We start from the raw sequence: 6,191 nt of genomic DNA, 5'->3' as shown, positions 1-6,191 counted from the left end.
AGAATTCCCGTCGGTCAAGCAGAAGTTGAGGAGGACTCGTCCTGATATGGTAGTAAAGATCAAAGAGGAAGTGCAGAAGAAGATTGATGTTGGTTTTCTTGTTACCTCTGAATATCCGTAATGGATGGCCAACATTGTGCTCGTTCCTAAGAAGGATGGAAAAGTCTGTATGTGTGTTGATTATAGAGATTTGAACAAAGCTAGTCTGAAAGATGATTTTACTTTGCCACACATTGACATGTTGGTAGAAAATATAACTAAATTCAAAGTCTTTTCTTTTATTGACGGATTTTCCGGTTATAATCAGATCAAGATGGCACCTGATGATATGGAGAAGACCCCATTCATTACACCCTGGGGAACATTATGTTATAGAGCGATGCCTTTCGGTTTTAAAAATGCTGGTGCAACATACCAGAGAGCTATGACCACTATTTTTCATGGTATGATGCATAAAGATATTGGAGTTTATGTTGATGATATGATTTCCAAATCAAGTAATGAAGAAGAACATGTTGAGCATTTGTTGAAGTTATTCCAGCGTTTGAGGAAATACAAACTCCACTTGAATCCCAATAAGTGTAATTTTGGCATTCGTTCTGGTAAATTGTTGGGCTTTATTGTCACTGAGAAGGGTATTGAAGTTAATCATGCCAAGGTCAAAGCAATACAAGAAATGCTTGCTCCCAAAACTGAGAAACAAGTCAGAGGTTTTCTCGGCCGCTTGAATTATATCTCAAGATTTATATCGCATATGACTGCCACATGTGCGCCTATATTCAAGCTTTTTCGGAATGATCAGTCTTGTGATTGGAACGAAGATTCCCAGAAAGCGTTTGACAGTATCAAAGAGTATTTGCTTGAGCCTCTGATTTTGTCTCCGCCTGATGAAGAAAGGCCATTGATCATGTATTTGACTGTACTTGATGAGAGTATGGGTTGTGTTCTTGGTCACCAAGATGAATATGGAAAGAAAGAGTATGCAATTTACTACCTCAGTAAGAAGTTCATCGACTGTGAGACTCAGTATTCTATGCTTGAAAAGACATGTTACACATTGGCTTTGGCTTCTAAGCGTCTACGCCAGTATATGTTTAATCATAATACTTGGTTGATATCCAAAATGGATCCAATCAAATAGATTTTTGAAAAGTATGCTTTAACTGGGAGGATTGCTCGTTGGAATATTTTGTTATCCGGGTATGATATTGAATACCGATCTCAAAAAGCTATTAAAGGTACACCAACCGATTGAAGACTATCATTCAGTGTGGTATGATTTTCCTGACAAAGAGATTTTTTATCTGAAAATGAAAGATTGTGTTGAACCATTGCTTGAAGAAGGGAAAAAACCTAGTTCTCGTTGAGGCATGGTATTTGATGGAGCTGTTAATTCATGTGGTAATGGCATTGGGGCAATGATTATTACTCCTCAAGGCACTCATTCTCAGTTTACAACTAGATTAACTTTCAAGTGTACAAACAACATGGCTGAGTATGAAGCTTGCTTTATGGGGCTTGAAGAGGCCATTGATCTCATAATCAAGTATCTTGACGTCTATGGAGATTCAGCTTTGGTTGTGAATCAGATCAAAGGTGAATGGGAGACGAATCAACCCGGTTTGGTACCATATAGAGACTATGCAAGGAGGATTTCAACTTTCTTTACGAAGGATGAGTTTCATCATATCCCTCGAGATGAAAACCGGATGGCAGATGCTCTTGCAACGTTGGCTTCAATGATTATGGTGAAATTTTGGAATTAAGTTCCCAATTTGCCTATGATGCGTCTTGATATGCCAGATCATATGTTCTCCATTGAAGAAGTTAAAGATGAAAAGCCGTGGTATTTTAACATCAAGAGTTTCCTCTAAAGTCAGATTTATCCGCTGGGCATCTTTGAAAGATAAGAAGACTTTGAGAATATTAGCTGGCAACTTCTACCTGAATGGTGATGTGCTTTACAAGAGAAACTTCGATATGGTTTTGCTCAGATGCGTGGATAGACACGAAGCAGACTAATTGATGATTAAAGTCCATGAAGGTTATTTTGGTACTCATTCCAATGGACATGCTATGACAAAGAAGATGTTGATATCAGGTTATGATTGGCTGACAATGGAATCTGACTGTTGCAAGTTTGTGAAGAAATGCCACAAGTGTCAAGTTTATGCAGATAAAATTCATGTTCCTCCGACACTGTTGAATTTCATTTCCTCTCCATGGCCCTTCTCCATGTGGGGAATTGATATGATTGGCATGATTGAGCCCAAAGCTTCGAATGGACATCGTTTTATTCTGGTGGCTATTGATTACTTCACAAAGTGGGTTGAAGCGGAATCGTATACGAATGTGACCAAGTAAGTTGTTATAAGGTTTATCAAGAATCAGATTTATGTCGTTATGGTGTGCCAAGTAAGATCATTACTGATAATGGATCTAACTTAAATAACAATATAGTGGAAGCTCTTTGCAAAGACTTCAAGATCGCACATCATAATTATTCTCCCTATAGACCAAAGATGAAATGGGTTGTTGAAGCTGCAAATAAGAACATCAACAAGATCATCCAGAAGATGGTTGTGACGTACAAAGATTGGCATGAGATGCTCCCGTTTTCTCTGTATGGGTACCGGTACATCTGTCTGCACTTCAACAGGGGCAACCCCTTTCTCTCTTGTTTATGGTATGGAAGTCGTGCTCCCAGTAGAGGTTGAGATCCCATCACTACGTGTATTAATGGAAGCCAAGTTGACTGAAGCTGAATGGTGTCAGACCAGATATGATCAGTTGAATTCAATTAAAGAGAAAAGACTGACTGCCATGTGTCATGGTCAGTTATATCAACAACGAATAAAGAAGGAATTTGATAAGAAGGTTAGGCCTCGTGTGTCCAAAGAAGGTGACCTTGTGCTCAAGAAGATTTTGTCTTTCAAACCTGATGCTAGGGGCAAATGGACTCCTAATTATGAAGGCCCATATGTTGTGAAGAGGGCCTTTTCAGGTGGTGCTTTGATTCATACAACTATGGATGGTGTAAAGTTCACTTGTCTTGTGAACGCCGATGCAGTCAAGAAATACTTCACCTAAAAAGAAAAGAACAGCTCGCTAAGTTGAAAACCCGAAAGGGCGGCTTAGGCAAAAATGAGCGTCTCGGTGGATTGAAAACCCGAAAGAGCGATCCAAGAAAAAGTTAGAGACATAAAACAGAAATTCATCCCAATAGATTGAGTACCCCACCTTGGGGTAATCTAGGTAAAAAAATAGGGATTATGGCAAGTAACGGCATTCGGTTGGTCCTGATCATTGGAGCAGTTTTAAGCAAGTCATTCAGTTCTCAACCGAAGCCAAAAGCATAACGGATGTTGAAGTTGGTAGGGAGAGTAGTGGTCATTGTATTCAATGTGGCCCCTTTTCCATGTAAATTACCATTTTGTAAAGATCTATGGAGTCTTGTCATTTACAGACTACCATTCTATTAAATAAAGTTGAGCTTTTTATCCAATTATTTATACTCTTATTTATTTCAGCTAAATAAAATTGAATTCTTATGATGATAATTTTGAAAGGAATTAATAAATTAAAATCATTTTTTCTTAAAAATATAAAAGCAATTACTTTAAAAGCAATTGATTTTAGTAAGAAACATCAACAGCAGTCTAAGAACAGATAAGTCTTGACATGCGAAGCCTTGTTGGTCTTCCCCAAGCAGTTGGTTTGGTGACACCTCACAAACAGTTCATCATTTATTCCTCAGTAGAGTTGAGCTGGTGATCGGTCCCTTTCACAAACTTTTTCCCCAGCTGAGTTGTAGGCTCACATCCTCGGCAGTTTGCCTAGATCCTCCGTGTAGAGTTTTATCTCTTGTACTCCCCGGAGGAGTTCACCTTCATATACGACACTGTTGATTTTGAGAAGTATCTAATTTGGTTCCCTACGAGTTTGTCTCCCATTTGATATGATGTTGACCTAGAATTCCCCATAGAGTTGACAACTTGGATCCTCAGCAGATCTTTTCTCTTTCCCCATCCAGGATTGAGAGATTTAAATCCAGATTATTTATGTTCATCCCCAGCATTTTTTCTCCAGTTGGTGGTCCTACCTTGTTGAGATTAGCCGAGTGTTGCAGTGGTGATTCAAATATGTGATATTTGTATCCTTTGTGATGGTTTTGTCAGCATAATCATCAAACATATACATACATATTCATGCATAAAATACATCATCAGATGTTTCATTATGCATTTGTTATTGCATTTGATTTTATTATTCTGATTCCCTACTACGGTGATATTATTTCCCCATACAGGTTTGGTGTGTTTGTCCTCCTTCAATGGTAGAGTGTCAACCCATTAAGCATAAAGAATTTAACCTTTATCGTTTCCCCACTGAGTTATTTCCTCGTGGATGATTATTATTTTAGTTTCCTCCCCAGTAAATTATTTGGATAGAACCACTCCCCTTGAGTTATATCCTCATTTCGGTTGAGTCCTTGTTTGGCCGTTTCTTTCTAGCTCTTACCTAGAAAGATACTTTTGGTCCCTTGAGAATCAATTACCTAGTAATTGGTAATATTCTTCTCGATTTTTGAGTACTTTACTTTTTCCCAATACCCGATAGAAGTAATCTACTTCCTTTACGTTCTCTAGCGGAGTCGTTTTGACGTTTCCCCAGGCAGTCTATCCTTGATATGTTTATCCAAACCGATGACAGATATTCTCCCTTTATGGTTTTATACCCAATAAAAAGGTAGTTGTAATCCCTATTTTATTCCCCAGAGAGTTAATCCTTGATATGTTCATCTTAACCGATGGCGGATTTTCTCCTCTTTGTAGTCTTCTCCCAGTAACCAGTAGTTGTAAATCCTGCTTTCCCCAGCTGAGTCTATCATTGATATGTTCATCCTAACCGGTGACAGATATTCTCTCTTCGGTATTCTATCCAGTAACTGATAGAAAAAATTCCTACTTTTTCCTAGTAGTTTATCCTTGATATGTTCATCCTAACCGATGACGGATATTCTTCCTTTGAGTTTATCCTTGATATGTTCACTTTAACCGGTGACGGATATTCTCTCTTTGGTCTTTTGCCCAGTAACAGGTAGTCGTAAATTCTATTTTCCCCCAGTAGGCTATTCTTACCTAGTAACCGGTAACGAATACGCCTTCTTGTTCTCAGCGAGTCATCCTTGATATGTTTACCCTAATCGGTAACAGATGTCCCTCTGTCAGAGTACATTATCTTCCTACCCAGTAATTGGTAATAGATAATATACTTCTGGTACTCCTGTGTTGAATTTCATTCTTCCCCAGTTGAGTTTGAGTGCGTATTTCCTCGATGAAATCTCCAATCCCCTACTTGGTACGAGTATCTCAGTTTTGTTCTGATTTACCCGTTTCCCATGCAGATTTTCCCTTTATCCCCAACCAAGTCCTTCCATTGATTTATTTTCATGGAATTCTTCTCGTGTCTCCAGCAGTTTTCAAGTCGTATCCTGGCCTACGCACAACTGTTTATCCCCTAAAGTCTTTGTCTCCCCAGTGAGTGTTCCCTATGGAATGCATTATGCTCCTGTGGACTTTCAGTCTCTCCGGATTCTTTTCCTTTGTGGCAATATTTTCCCCACAAAGATTATTTTAACATTCATATCATATGCATCATGAGGTCTCTTAGGGACCAAATTTTTTTCTATATGTTGTTATTTAAGTTGATTCTACTTAGTTGATACGAAGATTTTAACCTTCATATCCTCAATTAGAATGTCCTTAAATAGGGGAAGCTGTAAGACCCGAATTTTGACCCTAAGATCCCTCATGATATCTCATCATTTGCATTGGCTTTGGGATCACACTTTGGCATCCTCCTTACCCCTCATTCATTAGGATTGCATTGAGAGAGATCACCAAGCACACTTGATTGTATCATACTTTGTTTTTCATTTTTTACTAACCAAAATATCAAAAATATGTCTATGTATAGCTTTGATTCTTTTGTAGGTAGTGCGTACATCCACCAATGCCTCATCAAGCTCATATCTAGGGTTTAAGACCCTCAATGCAAGGAGATCAATCAGGATTTGGTTTACATTTGTTCTAGGCATCATGTATGGATCCCTTTGGTCTTCACATATCATTTTAATCAAGAAATCATCAAGAGTTTGAAGCTTGTTTGCCTTGGAATCCCTAATTCAT

This window comes from Lathyrus oleraceus, chromosome 5 (genome assembly GCF_024323335.1).
Source record: "Lathyrus oleraceus cultivar Zhongwan6 chromosome 5, CAAS_Psat_ZW6_1.0, whole genome shotgun sequence".
Taxonomy (NCBI): Eukaryota; Viridiplantae; Streptophyta; class Magnoliopsida; order Fabales; family Fabaceae; genus Lathyrus; species Lathyrus oleraceus.
The sequence above is the reverse complement of the archived record's forward strand: the minus strand, read 5'-3'. Positions refer to the sequence as shown.